This window comes from Malaclemys terrapin, chromosome 1, assembly GCF_027887155.1.
Source record: "Malaclemys terrapin pileata isolate rMalTer1 chromosome 1, rMalTer1.hap1, whole genome shotgun sequence".
NCBI lineage: Eukaryota > Metazoa > Chordata > Testudines > Emydidae > Malaclemys > Malaclemys terrapin.
This window is the reverse complement of record NC_071505.1, coordinates 201,790,827-201,811,828: the sequence shown is the minus strand read 5'-3', so window position 1 is coordinate 201,811,828 and position 21,002 is coordinate 201,790,827. Positions and strand designations below refer to the sequence as shown.

At 46.7% G+C, this 21,002-nt stretch overlaps 1 pseudogene; it reads left to right on the top strand.

The window, feature by feature from the left end:
* The first annotated feature begins 17,764 nt into the window (after positions 1 to 17,764).
* On the top strand, positions 17,765 to 17,939 carry LOC128830709 (U2 spliceosomal RNA; annotated as a pseudogene).
* The last annotated feature ends 3,063 nt before the right edge of the window (positions 17,940 to 21,002 follow it).

Sequence of the window (21,002 nt, the reverse complement as noted above, 5' to 3'; positions counted from 1 at the left end):
CCTGTTAAGTGCACAGCTGGTTACATAGTTTGGTGTGTTATAAAGATGAGACTCCAACTTGGCTATGTGCTAGCAACCTCTAGCTCAAAGGACTTGGGGTGAGGGGCGCCAGAGCGTCAATTATTTGTTTTAAAAATTATATTAAAACATTTGTAAAATAAGGAAGATGTTTTGTAATCAGCGGAACTGGAGGCAGAGGACCTATGTTCCCTGGAGACACCCTTATTGAGAGGACACCTGCAGAACAGGGAACATGGGGAGTTAGGCTGGGAGCAACTCAGCCACATAGACGGAGCAGTACATAGGGCTTAATAAAGTTCCCTTGTTCACCTTAACCTCCATGCAGCATCACTGTTTGTGAATGAGACAGTTATCATTCTACCCCTTGCTAGCATTAGAGCCATGTCGTTCCCATGTACCTCAACTCAGTGAAAACACCAGTCATTTATTTGATACATAACAAAGAGTGATGGCGTCTGCCTGAAATAGATGGTAACATGCTGGCCAGTGTGCCTGCATGCAGGGGCGGCTCTATGTTTTTTGCCGCCCCAAGCACAGCAGTCAGGTGGCTTTTGGCGGTCACGCGGATTCGGTGGCATGCCTGCGGGATGTCCGCCGGTGCTGCTCCTTCAGTATCTCCCACTGGCGCGCCACCGAAGGCAGCCTGACTGCCGCCCTCACGCAGGGCCGGCTTTAGGCCGATTCAGCCGATTCGGCTGAATTGGGCCCCGCGCCAAGAGGGCCCCGCGCTGCAGCTGTTCACCCCGCCCACTTCCCCCTCCTCCCCTGCCCTGCACGCCCCGCCCCCTCCCCTGCTTCCCGCGAATCAGAGATTCGCGGGAAGTCTGAGACTAAGCAGCAGGGGCGGGCCGGCCGGCAGCATGAGGTAAGCTGGGGTGGGGGCGGGAGAAGGGTTCCGGGGAGGCGCGGCCCGTTCCCGCAGGCCCCAGCACGGCCCCCGTGGCCCGGCTCCGGCCCGGTCCCCGCAGCTCGGGCCCCCCCATCCCCCCCCCCCGCGGCGCGGCTTGGGCCCCCCCTGCAGCGCGGCTGGGCTCGGGGCCCCCCCGCCCCCCCCCCAGGCGGCGCGGCTCGGCTCGGGGCCCCCCCGGCGGCGCGGCTCGGCTCAGGGCCCCCCCTGCCCCCCCCCCCCGGCGGCGCGGCGTGGCTCGGGTCCTGGGGGCGGGGCTTGCAGCAAGCCCCGCCCCCAGGAATCGGGCCCCGCTCTTGCTAAAGCCGGCCCTGCCCTCACGGCGACCGCCGGGCTGCCCCCCACGGCTTGCCGCCCCAGGCATGCACTTGCTGCGCTGGTGCCTGGAGCCGCCCCTGCCTGCACACTACTATTCTCTCCTGGAGCCATTGAGGATTCAGCTGTGTCAGGCCCTACTCTATTAACAGAGACTTTCCTTTAGCTCAAGTGATAGGAGCCTGTGCTTGAGGAAAGGGGGGAATCTGAGTGCTAGTACTGTTGCCATAAAGCTGTGAGAAGCAGCAGTGTGGAGCACAGTGACAACAGTGAAGTATCTGTGTGGCTACCAATGTGTTGCAGTGCAACACTTTGGGGCAATGAGTTCTATATCAGAGGAGCAAATTAATCCCCCCCACCCCAGATAGCAATTAGCTGGTAGAAAGTGAGAACAATTGCAGTTCTATGTGTTTTCTACACTATACGCAGAGTGAGTGGGCAGGGGTCTGGGACCCAACAGCCTTTGTCATTTTTCAGCAGTACGGTGGGAGATGGCCAGAAAGAGAGAGCAGTCTGCTGTGTGGTACACCTGTCAAAATTGCATATTGTGTGAGGAATGCCTGCTGCCCTTTTGCTGATCCTGCATCCTGGAAAAGGGCCAGAATTGCCTCGACAGGGCCTTTGAAACTGCTCTCCTCTGACTGCAAGCAGCCTTTTTTTAACCTTGGCATGCTTGATGTCAGCCTTTCCTACGCAGCAGGGCAGGAAGGGATCATGAGGCGAACATTCTCTGCTCACATGGCTCGGGGCTGAGCGGTTTCCTATTACATGTGATTATAAAGAAGCATTTGTTGTGAACTGATGAATTGCAGCCGAGCTGAGGACTCGGCAGTTAGCGCACCTGGGGTTATCAGCTGTATTTTATTTTTTGTTAAACTTGCAAAATCTATTTATACATCAAATATTGCAGCATATTTTCGTCAGACTGTTTGGTGTGGAACTAGGAAGAGAGGGGTGGGTTTGCCTCTGCTGAAGCCAAAAAATTGTCTTGAAGCTTTAAAGTGATACAGATCCTCCAGTTAGGTCAACAAAAAGTTGAACTGATGTGATCTAAGATTTCAGAAGCTGGGAGTAAATAGGGAACTGCGGCAGAATGCAAAGCCTAATAAACATATGGAATAAGTTACTGGGGAAGACGATTGAAGCAAAGTGTATAAATAAATTCAAGAGATGGCTAGATTTTTCTCAAGAGAAGAAAAAGACTTGAGGGGGTCTAGTTGAAAAAGCAGGAAGGAGGGATTAAGATAAAGCAAAAAGAGGCAGACATGCTGGGCCAAGAGCCCTTTGTCTATTCCTGCCTTTCTTAACCGTAACAGATATTAATTTAATTAAAATATGGGGAATGACTACATTAGAGATCAGCAGCGGGCTAATAGCAAGCAGAACTAGAAGTAATTGTGATTTACCCAGCAGCTGGGCTGCAGAAGGAAATAAAATGTTGATGTTGAAAGGAGCATAAAACATACAGTCATGAACCACAACCTCAGCCACCACAATCTCAAATTAGCAAATCAATGTGACTGGGACATGTGAGTACTGTGAGACCTAGTGGAGAACAAATAATCATGGTGGGTAAAATTCACCCCCTCTGCAAAGGACCAGCAGAAAGCCTATTCAATGCTTAAATCCCACTTAAACCCAAAGTAGGACTTAAGTGATGCACGGGCCTTTGACTGTCCCTCTACACAGGGGATGAAGTTCACCCTTGCCAAAGTGAATAGAATGTGGTCAGCAGAACAGAAAATCCTGGATGCTAAAAGCACACGGAAGTAAACTCAAGAGATGACTCCTGCTGTGTTGGAAACATGGAAAATCATTCCATATCCTTTACCCTCGTGTAAACATCATCTTAACAATAATATTTTCCCTTCCTGTTTTGTGCCTCCTCCTTTGGCAGTGGTTAATCCCATAAGTGCATCGTTTTAATTTTCAAGCTTTAAAAAATGGATAATTAGGAGCACAATTAATGCCGCTGTTTTAAAAAGGGGTTGATGGAATGAATTTAAAAAATTAGGCCCCAACCTGGCAAGTAACATACTGAGACTCTGTGAGAGCACAGGGCTCCACCCACACAGATAGAGACACATGCCAGATCAGGGGCTTCATAATGAGACTGCAGTGCCTTAATTGGAGATGTCTATATATGCCTTGCCTATGTTCAAAGTTGCACTGATCTAACTAAAGGCGTGATTTTTAAGTGACTGACTTAAACCTGTGCAAAAGCCTGTGTGGACACTCTTATTCTGATTTAAACCAAGTTTATATTGATTTATCACCCTAGATCCTGCAGTTTTTTGCAGGTCTTCCAACATTAGCTGTAGTTGGTTAGTAGTCTGTCCAAGTAAGGCAATATCATCCTCATACCCAGTGCCGGCTCCAGGCACCAGCTTGGCAAGCAGGTGCTTGGGGCAGCCACTCCAGAGAGGGGCGGCAGGTCCAGCTATTTGGCAGCAATTCAGCGGCCGATCCCTCACTCCCGCTCAGAGCGAAGGACCTTCCACCGAATTGCCGCTACAGATCGCGATCGCGGCTTTTTTTTTTTTTTTTTTTTGGCTGCTTGTGAGCCAAGCCCTGCTCATACCTGAGATCCTCTAAAGATGAATCTTTACATTTCATACCTCCTACATTCGCCTCAGTCAGCTTTGTCATCAGATAGTCTATGAGAACATTAAATAACATATGTGAGCGAATGCATCCCTGGTGTACCCCTCAATTCACTGAAAACCAGTCTATAATGCATCTGTTGACCCTCACCTAGCTAAATGTACCATGGAATAGTTCCTCCACAAGGTACACTAAGTCCTCAGATACCCCATACTGGTGTAGCAGTATCCACAGTGCTGATTGAGGAACTGAGTCAAAAGTGGCAGCAAAGTCTGTGCATGCAGCCAATAAAATAGAAATGAATGAGCTGCCTATGGTATATGTAGATGGCAATGACACTGAATGGATGAATAGTTTTATCTAGCTGGGTAGTTGCCTGACAGAAGGGGGTTCTCTAGACTAAATAAGTCACATGTCAGATTGGTCTTGTGTCAATGGCATGTCAATGTCTTTAAAGGCCTCTGGGCCACAGGATGTCTGTGTGACAACTAAGATACAAGTGTTCAACATGGTAGCGATGACAACTCCGTTATATGGAGAAGACACATGGAGGTTAAAAACCCCTGAGAAGAGGAAACTCAACAGTTTTCAGTGTCAAGTTACAACATATTCTTAACCTCCATTGGCTTGGTTTGTGGGCGTTTGTCACGAACGAGGCAGTACTTAGACGATCCGGGCAAGTTGCAGACTTGCATCAGATGAGAACAAGACGACTGCAATGGTGGGGTCATGTCCAATGTGCAGAAAAATTATGCCTCTACACAAGGTTCATAGAGCTGAGGTCAAAGGAAGCAGAGCATGAGACCAACCAGGAATGAGGTTGGAAGATGCAATTTTGAGGGATTTAAAAAATCTAAATCTTCCTGTGCTGATTCTTGCTGAAGGAAGAAGGCTTGCAAGGGACCATTCAAGAAGTAGCCGTGGTGACATGTAGAACAGACGTCAAAGCCATGTGAGGCTGCAGCTGCTCTGTTATATTGACCTAGCATAACTCAATTCCTTATTGAAGTAAGCTAAGTAGATGGTCTAAATCAAATTAAGAATGTCCCCACTATGTTTTGGACCCAATTAACCAAATGTGGGGCTTAAATTGATTTACAGTTAAAACCAACAAGGCCTCACACTCTCATTTAATAGCAACAAGCCCTCACAGTCTTCTCTAGCCACGGCATTATTTCTTTTTAAAAAATAAAAACAAAACAAATAAAAAATCACTGTTATAGAAAATGGCACAGAAGAGCAACAAAGCTAATCCTCGATAGAAACATACTTTGTAGAGAGACAGTAGACTCTTTCTATTCAACGTTGCATCCAGATTCCATTATAATCCCTATTTTTAAGCTCCCATATAACATCTGACTGTAAAATTGGTTTGGTCTGAAAATTATCTTGTTTAATTTGAAGGCTTAAATTAAATTTTTTTTTTGGAAAGGCTGAACAAAATTGGTCAAACTATTTTTCAGTTACAGAGAGACAAGGTGTGTGGCATAATATCTTTTATTGGATGTGTCTCTCTAATATTTTGGGACCAACACAGCTACAACACTGTAAACAATTTAAGTTTCAGGTCATTTAAAAATAACTTACCTTGATTTGAAAATCTCCCTTGCCTACCTTTTTAAAATGTCCCTGTACTTTACTAATGTTTTGCTAATACATTTTCAAGCTTTCCATATAGGTAAATCTCTTTGAAAACTGTTGACAGGATATCTTTAAAAAACAATGTGGAGTAATTAAGTAAAGTTGAGATGGAAAGAGAATGAAAATTTTGCCCTCTACTGGCTGGTTGCGGTTTAGACAGAACCCAAGTGTCCCATATCAGTGTTTCTCAACCTTTTTCATATCAGGGACTGGCTTATTGCCTTCCTAAACTGTGTCAAGGGGATCTGAGGGACCGGCACTGGTCAATAGATAGCTCATTGAGAAACACTATCCTACCCTACATGAGTTCAATAGAGGTATGTCTACACTGTGATGAAAGGCCTGCAACATGGCCATGGCTGGCCAGGTCAGCTGACTTGGGCTTGCGGGGGTTGGGCTGTGGAGCTGTAAAATTGCAATGTCGACATTTTGGGCTTGGGCTGGAGCTTGGGTTCTGAGACCATATGACGGGGGAGGGTCTTAAAGCCTGGGATCCAGTCCAAGATTGAATGTCTACACTGCTATTTTCAGCCCCACAGCTTGAGCCCTGCAAGCCTGACTCAGCTGACCTGGGCTCTGAGACTTCAGTGCCATGGGTTTTTTATTGTAGTGTAGATGTACCGTCAGTTTTCTCTCAGGTCATACAGCAGAGGCCTATAGCTTTGAAGTTAAAGGACCAAGGGTCTAATCCTGGCTTACAGTCTTGTGTAACAAAACAAATATAAGTTTGGGCCCTGATCCTGCAAACACTTACGCACTTATGTAACTTCACGCCCATAAGTAATTCCGTGACTTCAACAGGATTACCTGCCTGCGTAAAACTAAACATGTATAAATATTTTCTGGACCAGGTCTTTGTTTTGCAATAATGGATTTGTCACAGAGTGATCCCTAACTTTGTCTTCTGCATAGAAAGAAAAATTGGTCATGCCAGTTTTTGAGTTACAGGTCATTAAATGTACAGTCACTCTGCAGCAGGTCCACAGATAAGAATTCAATTCTAAGCCCTGTACGCACTTAACCCTTTGAATAGGAACTGGAGCTTTGTTATTTACTTTCACAGCACATTTCGTAAAGAAACTTTGGAGGCACGTGGACAAGTGAGTTTTACAATGTGAAGTTCTGATTCAGCAGCTCATCCCTACTCAGTAAAGAAGTTAAGTCCGTGCTTAATTTTAACTTCAGGGGGGCCTTAGCCCCACGCTGAATTAGGCCTAGATGCTTAAAATGGCTTCTTCTTTTTTTGTTTATGTTACAGGCTGTATAATTTTTTGGATCCTTCTAGGTAAAAGACAAACTGATTGTACAATTTCAGAAGAAATATATAAAGAATAGATTACAAGACATTCATTTTGTTGTTTTGACTTTGACATACATGCTACCAAGTCCAAAAGGCCTGATGGATACTGTATAAAATCTATGCAGGGCAAAGAGAAGCAGGAGAGAAATGGGAACCCTGTAGGTGCCTCCTAAGATCCACTGAGCAGTGCAGGACATGGGTAGCTGGGGTCCACATTGCCAGTCTCCCAAGGTCCGAGTGGCAATGTGAACGAGGGGAAATTGGGGATCCTGCAGAGTTCCTAATCCCCAGAGATCAGGGAGGAAAAGTAAACTAGGGACCCAATTGATGTGTTACATTGGCTTTTCTTCCTCCAAGTGAAATAATGAATGGGGGAAATCTGGGTGTTTCTAGAGTGTGGAGTATCTGATGTGTAATGCTGTATTCACTTAGGCCTTGTCTACACTGGAAACCTTCTGTGCAGTAAAGCAGCTTTCTGAGTTGTAACTCCTGAGGTGTACACACTGCCAAGCCACTTAGTGTGCAAAAAATGTGCGGTTGAAGCGCTGTAAAAAACCCACCCCGACGAGAGGCATACACCAGGGGTACAGCACCACGGTGCCAGTAGACACCCTAGTTGATTACAGCGCTGCGATTGGCCTCTGGGAGGTGTCCCAGAGTGGCTGTTCTCACTTCTCTGGTCATCGCTTTGAACTCTACTGTCCTGCCCTCAGGTGACCAACCATCATCCCCACCCCTTAAATTCCTTGGGAATTTCCTGTTTGCTTGGTGACGCGTGCAGTGGTCTCAGCGCATCTTTCCAGGTGTTCATGCCTGCTCCATGCACCAGGCAATCCCCCGCTTGGAGCAATGCCGAGCTGCTGGAGAGAGGAAGCTGCATTTGGAGAGAGGAGGCTGTCCAGTCCCAGCTACGCTCCCCCCAGTCCAGTAGGAATTATGATCCCTACAGACAGATTTCACGATACATGACAGAAAGGGGCCATGACCGGGGGACACTGCAGTGCAGGGTCAAATTGAAGGAGCTGCGGAACGCCTACCACAAGGTGCGGGAGACAAACCGCTGCTTTGGTGCTGCCCCCACAAGCTGCCAGTTCTACAAAGAGCTGGATGAGATACTCAGTGGCGACCCCACCTCCACTGCGAAGGCCACTGTGGATACTTTGGTGGCTCATGTGCCAGTCGAGAGTGGACTGAGCCAGGAGGAGGAAATCTTGGATGAGGATGTGGAAGGGGAGAAGGACCCAGAGGCAGAGGACAACTCGGAGGTCAGAGATGCATGCAGCCAAGAGCTCTTCTCTACCCCGGAGGAGGCTAGCCCGTCACAGCTGTCAGATCTTGGTGAAGCGCAAACAGGAGAGAAGGCCCCTGGTAAGTGGCTTTGATTACGGGAATCACTGAAGCGAGTTGTTAGGGGCAGGAGGGTTGCAGAAAACAGGCTTGTGTCTGTATGATGCGCGTACCACAACATGCCTAGTCTGAGTGGCGGAACAGGATGTTGATTGACTCCCTAGGAGATCTCCAGGAAACTCTCATGGAGATACTGGGCAATCCACTGCCACCGGTTCTTTGGCAGAGCTGCTTTGTTTCTTGCCCCATAAAGGGTAACTTTCCTGCACCATTCTGCCGTCACTTGGGGGTGGTGGGGCGGATGGACCATTGCTGCACACAGGCGAGCTGCATAAGGGCCAGGGCGGAAGCCGCAGTCTTGGAGAAGATCCTCCCTTGATTTCCTGCTCACCCTCAACAGTGAGATACTTTCCATAATGAACAAAGCCTGTGGAAAATGTGGGGATAGTAATGATTATAAGGCCCCCCTACAGTGCTGGCTCTCCCCAAGAGCCATAGGCGACGACTCCATTGGTGTTCCGGGGCTGGAGCACCCATGGGGAAAAATTAGCATGTGCTCCACACCCACCAACAGCCAAACTCCCCTCTCCTGGCTTCCTTCTCTCCCACCCCCACCTGCAGCATGCTGCATCCCTGCTCCTCCCCCTCCCTCCCAGCACTTCCCACCCCCCTACTGCCTAACAACTGTTTGGCAGCACTTAGGACTTTCCAGGAGGGAGGGGACAGAGTGGGGACACAGCACAGTCAGGGGAGGAGGTGAAGAAGAGGCAGGTCAGAGGCGGGGACTTGGGAAAAGGGGGTGGAATGTGGGCAGGAAGGGGGCAGGGATGGATGGGAAAAGGCAGGGTGAGGCAAGGACTTTGGGGAAGGGGTGGAATGGGGGTGGGGCGAGGCCAGTGCAGGGGCAGGAAGAGGTGGGGCAGGGGCAAGGGCAGGGGCGTCGAGACCCACTGGGCAGAGGGGAAGTCAGTGCCTATGGCAAAAGCCACGTGCCCAGTGTACAGTATGGTCCTGGAACACTGATTTCCCCGGCCCCTGCAGTTACTCAACATTTTGGGGGTCTTGTGGCTCATGTGTGCTGGCCTGGGCTCAGCCAGTTAGTGACAGGTATGTGAATAGTGGCTGTGTTTTAAATCATTGAATCAGTGGTCTGTGTGTTGCAAACAATACTGCTTCTGTAAAATGCTGCATTTTGGCTTCATAGATATGACCTTGGGAGCCCAACCTCCTTCTTTGTTATCACCAGCTGAACGGCTGCGCAGAATTAGAAAGTGGCCATGAAGAACTAAGGAGGACTTTCTACGTGACATTATGATGTATTCCGTGGCCGAAAAACAAGAATTGAAGCAGTGGCAGGACAGCAAGAAGAGGGACCGAAAGAGAACGCGGCGCGCCAGAACGAAACCATGGAGCGGCTCTTAAAGTTTATAGAGTGCCAAGCGGACACACTCCAGGCACTGCAAACTGAGCAGCTCCGCGCCCGCCCTCCCCTGCAGCCGCTGTCACACAACTCTTTCCCAGGCGCCCTCCAGACACTGTCAACACACTCTTATCAACCTCCTGACTCCTGTCTGTACTCGCTGCATTCCACTCCTGCCCCGTCACAGTCCAGCCCTGCGGACTCCCAGTATTCACTGCACTCAACACCCGTCCCTCTGCAGTTTAGCCCTGCTGAAGTACAGTACCTGCTGCACTGTACTCCAAAGGAGAAGGCTGGATATGATACCTGGACATACACAATCTTTAACCATCTCTGGACCCCACCGCCTCCTGGGACCCTCCCTTCCCCTATTCCCCACAGTGCTGATGTGTTTTTCTATTTGTCTCTCTCCTCCGGTTGTTGTTTTTTAATAAAATAATTGTTTTGGTTTGAAAGCAATCTTTATTCCATTAATTGAAAGCAAACAGAGCCCGGCAAAGCAAAAGGAAATTTTCTAAACCTTCATATTGCATCATCTGCACCAATCACAATCACCTCCTAGCATTACAAGCACTGCGTTCCTGAGCATAGCAACAAATATTAGTGGCTTTCAGCTTCAGATTGCTGTCCTGGTCTCTGGCCGTTCAAATTCAGCCTCCAGGCGCTGAGCCTCAGTGGTCCAGCCCTGAGTGAAGCTTTCACCCTTCCCTTCACAAATATTATGGAGTGTACAGCACACAGCTATAAGCATAGGAATATTGTCATCGGCCAGGTCCAACCTCCTACACAGGCAGTGCCTGCGGGCCTATAAATGGCCAAAAGCACACTCAACAGTCATTCTGCCTTTGCTCAGCCTGCTGTTGAACCGCTCCTTGCTGCTGTCAAGGTGCCCTGCGTATGGCTTCATAAGCCATGGCATTAAGAGATAGGCAGGGTCTCCCAGGATCACAGTGGGCATTTCAACTTCCCTTACGGTGATCTTCTGGTTCGGGAAGAAAGTCCCAGCTTGCAGCTTCTTGAACAGGCCAGTGTTCCGAAAGATGCGTGCGTCATGCACCTTTCCAGAACAGCCTGTGTTAATGTCCGTGAAACGCCCACGGTGATCCACAAGTGCCTGGAGAACCATAGAGAAATATCCCTTCCGATTAATGTACTCAGTGGCTAGGTGGTCTGGTGCCAGATTGGAATATGCATGCCATCTATCGCACCTCCGCAGTTAGGGAAGCTCATTTGTGCAAAGCCATCCACAATGTCTTGCACGTTGCCCAGAGTCATGGTCTTTTGGAGCAGGATGTGATTAATGGCCCTGCACACGTCCGTCAACACAAATCCAGTGATCTACTTTCCCACTGTGAACTGGTTAGCAACCGATCGGTAGCAGTCTGGAGTGGCCAGCTTCCACAGTGCAATCACCACGTGCTTCTCCAATGGCAGGGCAGCTCTCATTCTCGTGTCCTTGCACCGCAGGGCTGGGGCAAGCTCATCACACAGTCCCATGAATGTGGCTTTCCTCATGCGAAAGTTCTGTAGCCACTGCTCATCATCCCAGACATGCATCATGATGTGATCCCACCACTCAGTGCTTGTTTCCCAAGCCCAAAAGCGGCGTTACACTGTGGTCAGCACCTCCGTAAATGCCACAAGCAAGCTTGTGTCCTAGCTAGGAGGAGATCAATGTCAAACTCCTCTTGCCTTTATAGTTTTTAAGGAATAACTCCACTGCCACTCGTGACTTGTTAGTGAGAGCGAGCAGCATATCGGTCAACAGTTTGGGATCCATTCCTGCAGACCGAAGAGGCAGAGCGCGCAGTACACAAACCATTGAAAGATGGTGCCAAATGTGGACGGAAGCACAGGGATTGCTGGGATGCAAAGCAATGCATCCCGGGACATTGGGACAGGACCAAGATGCTCCATGACCCGCTCCGCCTTCCCACAACTCTTAGCAGCAGAAGAGGAAGAGATGCTCTGTGGGGTAGCTGCCCAAATTGCACCACTCTGAATACCGCTGCAAGTGCCACAGTGTGAACACGCTATTGCACAGGCAGCTGATAGTGTGAACACAGAACAGCAGTTTCCCTTCAACGCTCTCTGAGTGGCACTATAACTGCCGGTGATGTAACTCTGCCAGTGTAGACATACCCTTAGCTAGAGTGGGTAGCTGGTGGGTAGATGTATGCACTGTGGGGGTGGGTAGCTGGTGAGTTTATACCCAGTTCTGGAACTGTATATGGTGTCTTATGGGTGGGCATAAGAGGGATTCTGGTCTGGATTGAGTCTGAATACGAATATGGGGGCAGAGTTAAGATGTGTATGTCTGGAATAGCTATAACATTTTACACATTCACAGTTAAGAGATTGTGTGAACAGTGAGTATATCCAAATCTACTCATCTAGGTTCATATATGACCCCAACTCTTCCTGTAAATACCTTCCCATAACTATTTCAGTACATTTTAAATGCCTAGGTTTTTTTTTTTTTTTTTTTAATTGCAGTGTTCCTTAGTGTATGTACATAGTATTAACTTTAACTTAAAGTTAACAGAGGGGTTTGGCTTATTTAACAAGCGAGCCGGGCATGAAGCAGACAATGGTTCCAGACTCCCTCAAACACTGGGAAAGTTCAGATCCAAACTCTGCACCTCAGACGCATTGCACAATCCATGACATACTAGTTCAAATGCCAGAGTAGTAGTATTATTTGGAACCATCAAGTTGTACAGTAATTATTTATAACTGCATGGTTTTATTTTCCTTGGCCTCCTCATCCCTCTCCTTTCTATTGTTTGGGACATTCACTTGTGTTGAGTTAGACTATAAACTCTTCAGGGCAGGAACCATGTTTCCACATATGCGTGTGCTTGTGTTGCATAGAACAATGGGGTTTGATCCTGATCTGGCTGCTCCCAGATGACAAATAGTAATAATCAGGCCTCTCTCTGCAAAGTGCAATACAGGTACACAACACCTTTGTGCAAATGTTAAATAGGGAACACAGTGGTCATCAAATGACCTATTGTGCGGACACTGAATTGTCAGAGACAATTAAATTGCAGTGGATTTGAAGAGCTCACTGCTACCCTGTTTGCTTAGTGGCACTTCCATTTGAGAATGTCAAGCCTTGACACATCAGACTTGTCTATAGGGCAAACCAAGCCCTGTGGAATTGTCCAGCTGACATGCATCTTTCCTCCTGCTCCTCTTCCATGACAACAAATATAGGAACAATGATTAGTTTCAGTTTAGTTTTGCATATAGCAAGTTACTGCCTGCGTGCACATTATAGTCTATACTATGCAAGGTAATATTTTGATATTAAATGAGGAACACTGAATATTCTGTTATATATATATATATATAAAGTTCAAGTTCCCTTTCAATCTTGTGTTTACAAAATCTAGATCTTGTGCTTAAATCAGTCACCTTGGCCCTTTACCATCTGTTAGGGCTTTACATGCAGTGAGCCAGACTGAAAACGAAATCCGTCAGCAACCTGTCTGCTTCCTTAGGAGTCCTTTCCACAGCTTCTATGCTGCACCTCAAGGCTGAGAGCAAACAACTGCAGGGCAATGGAGTTTTCAGCATGTTTGCTTTTCTACATCCTTCTACAGTAGGCTGGTAATTGCAGAATATTTGAAGGAAGAACAAAAAGGAAGGTCAAGATCCCATTTCCCCAGTATGCTGCTCTTCCATGGTCCATCCACACCTGTGTATTTTACATGACATGAGTCAGCAATAAACATGACCTTACATTGACCTTGAATTGTGCAGATTCAAAAGAAAAAGTTCTGGAATACTTTTCGTGCTCAGTGGTTGACAGCTCTTTCCTAGAGCTGTGGCCTACAAAGAGGCATATCTATTGGTTTAACAGAACCTTTTATGAAGAGGTCTGCAATTGACCATAGACAGGCGAGGACTTGTCAATCCTTGTGTCAGTAACCACTAGCTACCAGCTTTTGTAATTCAGATGAGGATGCCCCACCTTGTCTGCTCCATTATTGGGCTCCTAATATTTGGCAGCCATTGGTAGCGTTGATTTGTTTTTATCCTGGAACTGGCTGTCGTTTTGGTGCTGCAAAGACCTTTAAGGTTCAAATTCAAAGCAGTTCAAATGCACAGACTCTTGTGATTAAAAGTGTTAAAAAAATTTCCTGTGTAATATATGCCTGTCAGCCTCAGAGCACTGTATTAATGACAGTTATGAACATAACAGATTGATTTAGGACTCTTCTGTGTCAGAACAGCAGCCCCAGCAGAAGGCCATGGGTCTCCTTGGCCCTTCTCCCTTTGCCCGCTCTCTCCTACCAGGCCACGCAGGAGCCCTCACTCTTCATTTCCCCCGTCAGCGGTGTGGGGACTCAGCACCAGTAGGATGAGCTCCAGAAGTGACCTAAAAAGCTACAGCCACAGACCCCAGCCTACCCCCACCAGCCTCCTGCCATTACTGGAAGCTTCAGACTTGAACTCTTGTCCCTTTCACACAGGTCGCTTTCCTCTCTGACTCTCAAACTCAGGCCTAGTCTACACCACCAACTTGTGTCAATAGAACTGCGATGCTGTTATACTGACTTTGCTCCCAGTGTAGACAGCACCATGTTGACGGGAGGTCTTCTCAGGGAGGTGAAGTACCTACGCCGATGGGAGAAACTCTCCCATTAGCTTAGGTAGCATCTTCACTCAGTGCTATAGTTGCGCTGCTGCTGCCCTGTACGTGTAGACATGCCCTCACTCTGCTTCACTACCCCATTCTCTCTGCCCATTCCTGCTCCCCCACATCCTCCCTGACATTGCCCCCCTTCCCTTCTCTTTCATGTTCCTCCATCTTCACTATCTCTTCTCTTCTCCTCCCCTCGACCCCTCCCTCCATCCCTTCTTCTCCCCACACCCGTGTGCATAGGTGCCGACTTCGTGGGTGCGCCGGGGCTGGAGCACCCACGGAGGAAAATTCCCACCGGCAGCCAACCTCCTTCCCCCCCACCTTCTCCTCCCCCTCTCCCTACCCCCAAGCATGCCACCCTGCTCCTCCGCCGACCTCCCAGCGTTTCCCGACTGGCTGCCGCCAAACAGCTGTTTGCACACTCCGGGAGTGAGGTGGGGGGAGAAGCGAGAACGTGGCACGCTCAGGGGAGGAGGCAGGGAAGATGTAGAGCCAGGGCGGGGATTTGGGGAAGGAGTTGGAATAGAAGCATGGAGGGGGCGGAGTTGAGGTGGGGACTTTGGGGAAGAGATTGGAATGGGGGCAGGGAAGGGGCAAGGAAGGGGTGGAGCCTCATGGAAGGGGTGGAGTGGGAGTGGGGGTGGGGCTTGGGGGCAGAGGGGGGATCGAGCACCAGTGGAAAAGAGGGGAAGTCAGCACCTATTTCTGTCTCCACCAGTCCCTGCACCATAAGCAGCCAAAAACAGTTTGCACTTTGCATGTCTTTCCCCCACCTTTTCCATATCTTGTCTATTTAGATTGCAAGCCCCTTGGGGGAGGGACTGTCCTTCTCGTGTGTGTGTGTGTTTGTGTTCACACGTGTGTGCATGTGCCCCAAAGATAATAGGGCCCTGATCCTCGATGGAACCTTTAGCCATAAATAATAATAGTAATATTGCCAAATATTTGTAAACAGCCTCCAGAGCCTGGATGAGAGAAAACATTTCTCGGCGTTTTCTGCCAGCACAAACAACATAAATTACAGAATTAGTAACACAAAGTATCATAACTGTCCTTGCTCTGCAAAAATAAGTTGCGTCTCAGCAGTCTAGAAGCATCATAAGGGCAGTTTAAAACAGCAACAAGAACAACACTGACAGAATAGGGATAAGACAAAATACAATCCAATTAGCTGTTTCGTTGCTCAAATTGTGATAGCTTCAGACCCAACTTTCTGGCTGTCTATATACAGTTCAGGCTGGAACTCCCTCGATCAATGGGGCTTAGACAATGAACATTCTCTCTTCAATGTGACATAAGCAAAAAAGGCCTGCCTGGCATTGGGTACATATGCATAGTCCCACAGCAGAATCAGAAGGACAATGTGACCTAAAGGAATTATTTTGCCTGGGTCAATCTTTCCCAAAATGTAGACAAGGCTTTAGTGGCCAGAGCTGTAACTGTTAGTTAAACCTGCTTTTGAATTTTAGGGAAAATGTACCCGATGCACAAAGGACTTAAGGGTCATTTTCCTAATGTGAGACCAGTCTGCGAGTACAGTATGTTGTTCACATTCACTGAAGGAATCTTATTAGATTGAAACTATTGCACCACAAGTCCTTTGTCCACTTGTGCACATTGTGTGGAGAATTGTTCTGTGATCGTGCTTGCTTGCTTCTTCATAGAATCATAGAAATATAGGGCTGGAAGGGGCCTTGAAAAGTGAAGTCCAGGCCCCTCCTCTGAGGCAGGACCAAGTAAACCTTCTTGATGAAGCGTAGATTAATATCTGCCCAGCTTTTGGCAATAATACTTTTCACCGTTAAGCACTTTACAGGCATGTACTGTAGGAGGTAATAGCTCTGCTTTACAGATGATGGGGAAACTGAGTCAGAGAGACGTTGTGTCTAGCCCAAGGCCCCAGAAAGTAATCAGCATCAGACCAGAACTGGAACTCTGGTATTCCTGCCTCCCAGTCCTGTACAAAGTCCTGATAAAACAGCTGTTTGCCTCTCTCTTTAGTTTCTCTCTATTCTAAATTCCATTGTGTGTGAATGTGGTGAAAAGTTTCTTACAATATTTTTGCTGCATTTGAAAGCTGACTCTGAACTCCTACCAAACTAGATGGGGCTAGATTGCTTTGGGTTTGCCATGAAAACAAATCATTTGTAACCGGGGGAAAGGATATGTTTCATTCTTTAAAAGGCAGGGTGGTGGATTATAAAAAGATTTTCCACCAAGCGGTGAAGTCAAAGTTGTAGAGACTCTTACACACATGCTCAATAAGACTCTTTCCTGTCGCTGTAGATATTCTGCACAGAAAACTCAGTTGGGATAAACTAACCTCACCTCTCCTTTTAGCAAAGACAATATACGGTGCTGCCTTTTTCTTTTCTTGATGCTGACATGAAAAAAGAAATTGTTTAAAAGTTCCTTTAGTCTGTTACAAAGGGAAAAAATCCAGAAATTCATGTAGTTTTCCCGGAACTAGCACGGTCTTTAGAACTGAGATCACATAGGGAACCAGGAACTCCTACTTTCTAATCCCAGCTCTACCATTGACGCTGAGTGATTCACTTAGACCAAAATGTTCTCAGGTCCATTAATTTGGGTATCTTGGCTTTTGAGTGCCCAGCTTGGTACATGTAGGCCCTAGCGTCTTCACAGTATCTAAGCTATCTGGTTTTAGGGTTTCATAGCACTATTGCTCACAGTAGTAACAGAGCATCTTCTGTATACAATAGATAGCAATAGTGAAGTCTCTAGTGAACTTCATAAAGTCTCTGGCTTTTCTCCCTTTTGGGGACAAATTCAGATGTAATTTGTCAAAGGTGTTAAGCCCTCAATCAGGTATTACCTGTCAGATTGGCCATAAGAAAATACAGAAGTACATAAAATTAGAAATTATGCTAAAGACAGTAATATTGCCATGGTTCTTTAAAGGGGAAAAGTTGAAGGGAAACTTAAGGACCACAAAAAAGCCAAATGTGGCAACACTTAAATGGAGAGATGCCATAAAGTTTTATTACCACCTTCTTGGGAAGGCCGGTATGGTAACTCATTTGTGATTCCACTATTTGTGAGTAACGTGATAGTCCCAAACTCCTAGCAATAAAATCTTTATAACATCCTGTACCTTCACTCATTCTTTCTATATATAACATCCATTTGATTAACTTTGCCATTGCATATTTGCATAATGGGGATGGATGATGTTTGAAGCCACGGATATCGTGGGTTGTACAATTTCTATCATTCTGAAGAGGAATTAGAACAAAGAACAAGTTGATGGGACAAGTATGTTGCCCTGTAATGAAATAACACTGATGTAGTAACATGACAGTTTGTGAAGAGTAGCCCTTGGGTTTCTGACCTAGACCTATGTTTTCTTTTGAAGGTGGTGTCACCATTTTGATCTATTGGTTTCAATAAGAAATCTTTAAATTTGATCATTCCATACATAAACATGCCAATGTTGAGAAACATTTCTAGCACCAGTTTGGAAATAGATTGAGCTGTTAACATCAAAAAGATGGGATGTCTTGATCAATATTATTGTTCTCTTTCACACACACATCCTCTCTGTTTGGCTAAGATCAAGTGCAGTGTCTATACTTATCAGTTTAATATCCGATATATCTTTTTTGGGGGACAATATCCTGTAATGCTTAGGGGCTTCTTTCAGGGGTCTCTATCCTGCCTCTGCAGGAGGATGTATCTGATGGTCTAATGGTCTTTTCCATATTTGCCTATGATACTTCCACAACTCTTCCCTCCCTCATTTTCTGTCCGTCTCTCAGGATGTGTGTCTCACTTGTTTTAGAGCATACCATTTTTCTGTTTGGGGAGTACCATGTGCCTTTTCTTGCCATCCGTTCTTCAGAGATTACTGTGGCCCTGCCAGAGCTTGGAGTTGGTGGTAAGACTCTGAATGCAATGGCACCACTTAATCAAATGCTAATTCTGGGTAGTGAAAGAATTGGCTGGAATCTGCAAAGGGTGCTGGCAGCAAGAAAATACATTGATTCACTCCAAAATCTGCTTTGCAGAGAGCCAGGCTGTGATTTAGAATGTAAAGCTGCATTAAATCACAAAGTAATGTTTGGCTCACACAGAAATCCTTTGTGCCCTTAATGAAGGGAAAAACAGGGCTTTATTCCGAAGCTTTATGTATAATCAGATGCCATGTTGTACGGCTCTGGAAAACACACCAGAAATAATAATTGGGAGGAAATAAAAGGTTTAGTTGAAAACAATATATGATTTAAATAAGAAATAAAAGAAAGTGCATAAGTTTTGAGCATTGGAAGAATAAACTTTTAATTCATTTGCATTGAGATTACACAGGGAGGAGTAGTTTAAAATTATATAAAAACTAGTTTAGATATAAATGAGAGATGACGGTCTTTGGCTAAGGAAATAAGGAGGGGGATAAACTTTATCCCATCAGGAGACCCCGGGGAACTCCTGCCATTGTTGGTGGAGCTGGAAATCCCAGATGCAGTAACTAACAATAAGTTTGCAGATCGCAATGCAGGCCGAACAAAAGGGCATCACTTCTCAGAGCTGCTACCATCTGGGGAATAGGAGGAGGTTAACTGGCACATGACAATGGATCATTAACCAGCAGGTAGCGGGGGGAATCACAGGTTGCTGCCTGGGGCAGACATAAAGGGAATTTAGGGTTTAGGGGGTTAATAGTTTCCAGAGTGCTAGCATTTTAAAGTGAAAACTTCCCTCTGCAGCTTAGACAAGGATTTGCTTGTACATATGTCCTGCTGCCCAACTTAAGGAAAGTACTCCTATTCTCTAATTCGTTAATGATCTGCTTATTAGTTCTGATCAGGGAACCACACTGCTGGAAAGATTTGAATTGGCATTGATTTATAACTGTTTACATCCTTACAACTGCACTTGCCTCCCAGAGAAGGAAAGAGCTGAGAATTAGGATGAAACAGGCAGCCTGACACAGAATGCTGCATTAATGCTGGGTTTTCATTTCCCCCTTTCAATAATGTAGTCCAGTGCAAGCAGTCAAGTTAATGCAGCATATGTATAGGCCATATGCATGCTGGAACCTTGTAGATCACGGAAGCCTGGCTTGATTTGTTGTTGTTGTTGTTGTTTTAGAAGAGCTGATTGTGGTTGTTTTTAAAAACAAAAATTGTGCTGAACTCCTAAAAATGAATTCCATTCACTCTTAAGGAATTTTTTTTTAATCGCGTAAATTAATTACACCTTTGGAATGTTTCAATATTTCTGTCGGTGTTGTTGCTGAAATCTTCTGGTGCGGCATGGCAACTTGTGGCATAGCAACCCCTTTGCTTACGGTATTGCTGCAAAAAATGTGCCCCTGGTTTGTTTACTGTGTGTGGCGCTGAGACATTTGTTCCAGGCACATATGATGAATACCCCATGTTACCACCTTTCAATGGCCTGCCTAATCCCAGATGGATTTGTTATAGATTTTCATTGAGAGTGACCCAGTTTCTGGATCCTGTCAGAAAAAAAATAACTTTGCTGTCATCCAAGTGATGCATGAGGCAGGTAGACATCAGGTCAGAAAGAAGCTTTAGGTTCCCAGGCCATGGAATGCAATTGGCCTCATTTTGGTGCCATAGCTCCCTCATTTTTTATCGGCATTGTTTACCATTCAACATTTACTAATGATGGCTGTAGTGCCTTCCAGCTGAGGAGCTCAAAGCCCTTTCTAACTACTACTGAATGAGTCGTCACAATACCCCTGAACGGTAGGTAGATATCGTTCATGTTTTACAAATGGTGGGGCCAGATAGCCCCCACCACGGGAAAGAGACAAAAACGCAGGAAAAATCTACAAGGGCCCTATTGGACATTCCAAATCAGCATCATTTTGAGGGGGAGGGGTTTGAGTCCCAGCAAGGTTTGCAAAGGGAGAAGCCTCCCCACCCTGTGGAAGGGATGCCCCAGTTATGAGGGGGCAGAAGCCATCCAAATGGACAGCTGCCACTCCTGAGCACATGAGGCTAGATATGCACCAGCAGGTGAAGGACAGGATGGGCTGGTGGTGGAGCTCTGTGCATAGAGACAAAGGATCCATTCCCAGTGCTGTTGGCTTGTACCCTGGCGATGCTGGCAGAAGCTGCCTAGCTTCTCTCCTTGGACGTCTGACATGTAAGTGTCACAGGCACCAAGTGATGACTCATCCGGCTCAGAACACACATCACACTGAAAAGGGAACATGGGGAAGACCGAGCTATGTCTTCATTCCCTTCTCCCAGGTTTAGCTTGTTAAAAACTAGCCTCAAAGTGGTTGATACATGCTGCTTTCAGGCACTTCTTTTTACTAACCCCTCATGTGTCTGTGTTTGTTTATAAAGCTCGCTCTGATCATCTAGGTCTCTCTCTCTCTCTCTCCTTTCCGTATGAAATATGCCTTGTTCTGGGGAGGGGTGCCCCTTCCCTGCTGTTCTCCTGACTCAATCCTCCCTGTAATGCAGCTTGTGCTGTTCAGGCTAGTCTGATGCTGCTGGACCCACTCCTTGAGAGTGGGGTTATTCTCAGGCTCTGAGTATGTCTCTCTTCCTGTTGCTTCCCAGCATAGCAAGCTGTGCTCCACTGTGCAACTTGTGTGCGTGCAACCCTGTCTGCTTCTGGGATTTGCATGTCTTAGAAGCACCCAGTGATGGGACAATGTTAATGTGAAATATAAATCTCTCAAGACCAGCTGTGCTGACCCAGTTACCCTGGAAAGAAGGTAGGGGCTGCCAGCTGGCCAAGCCAGGCCAGATCTGGAGATCTCTGCTGGCAGGTCCTCCCACCACTGAACTGT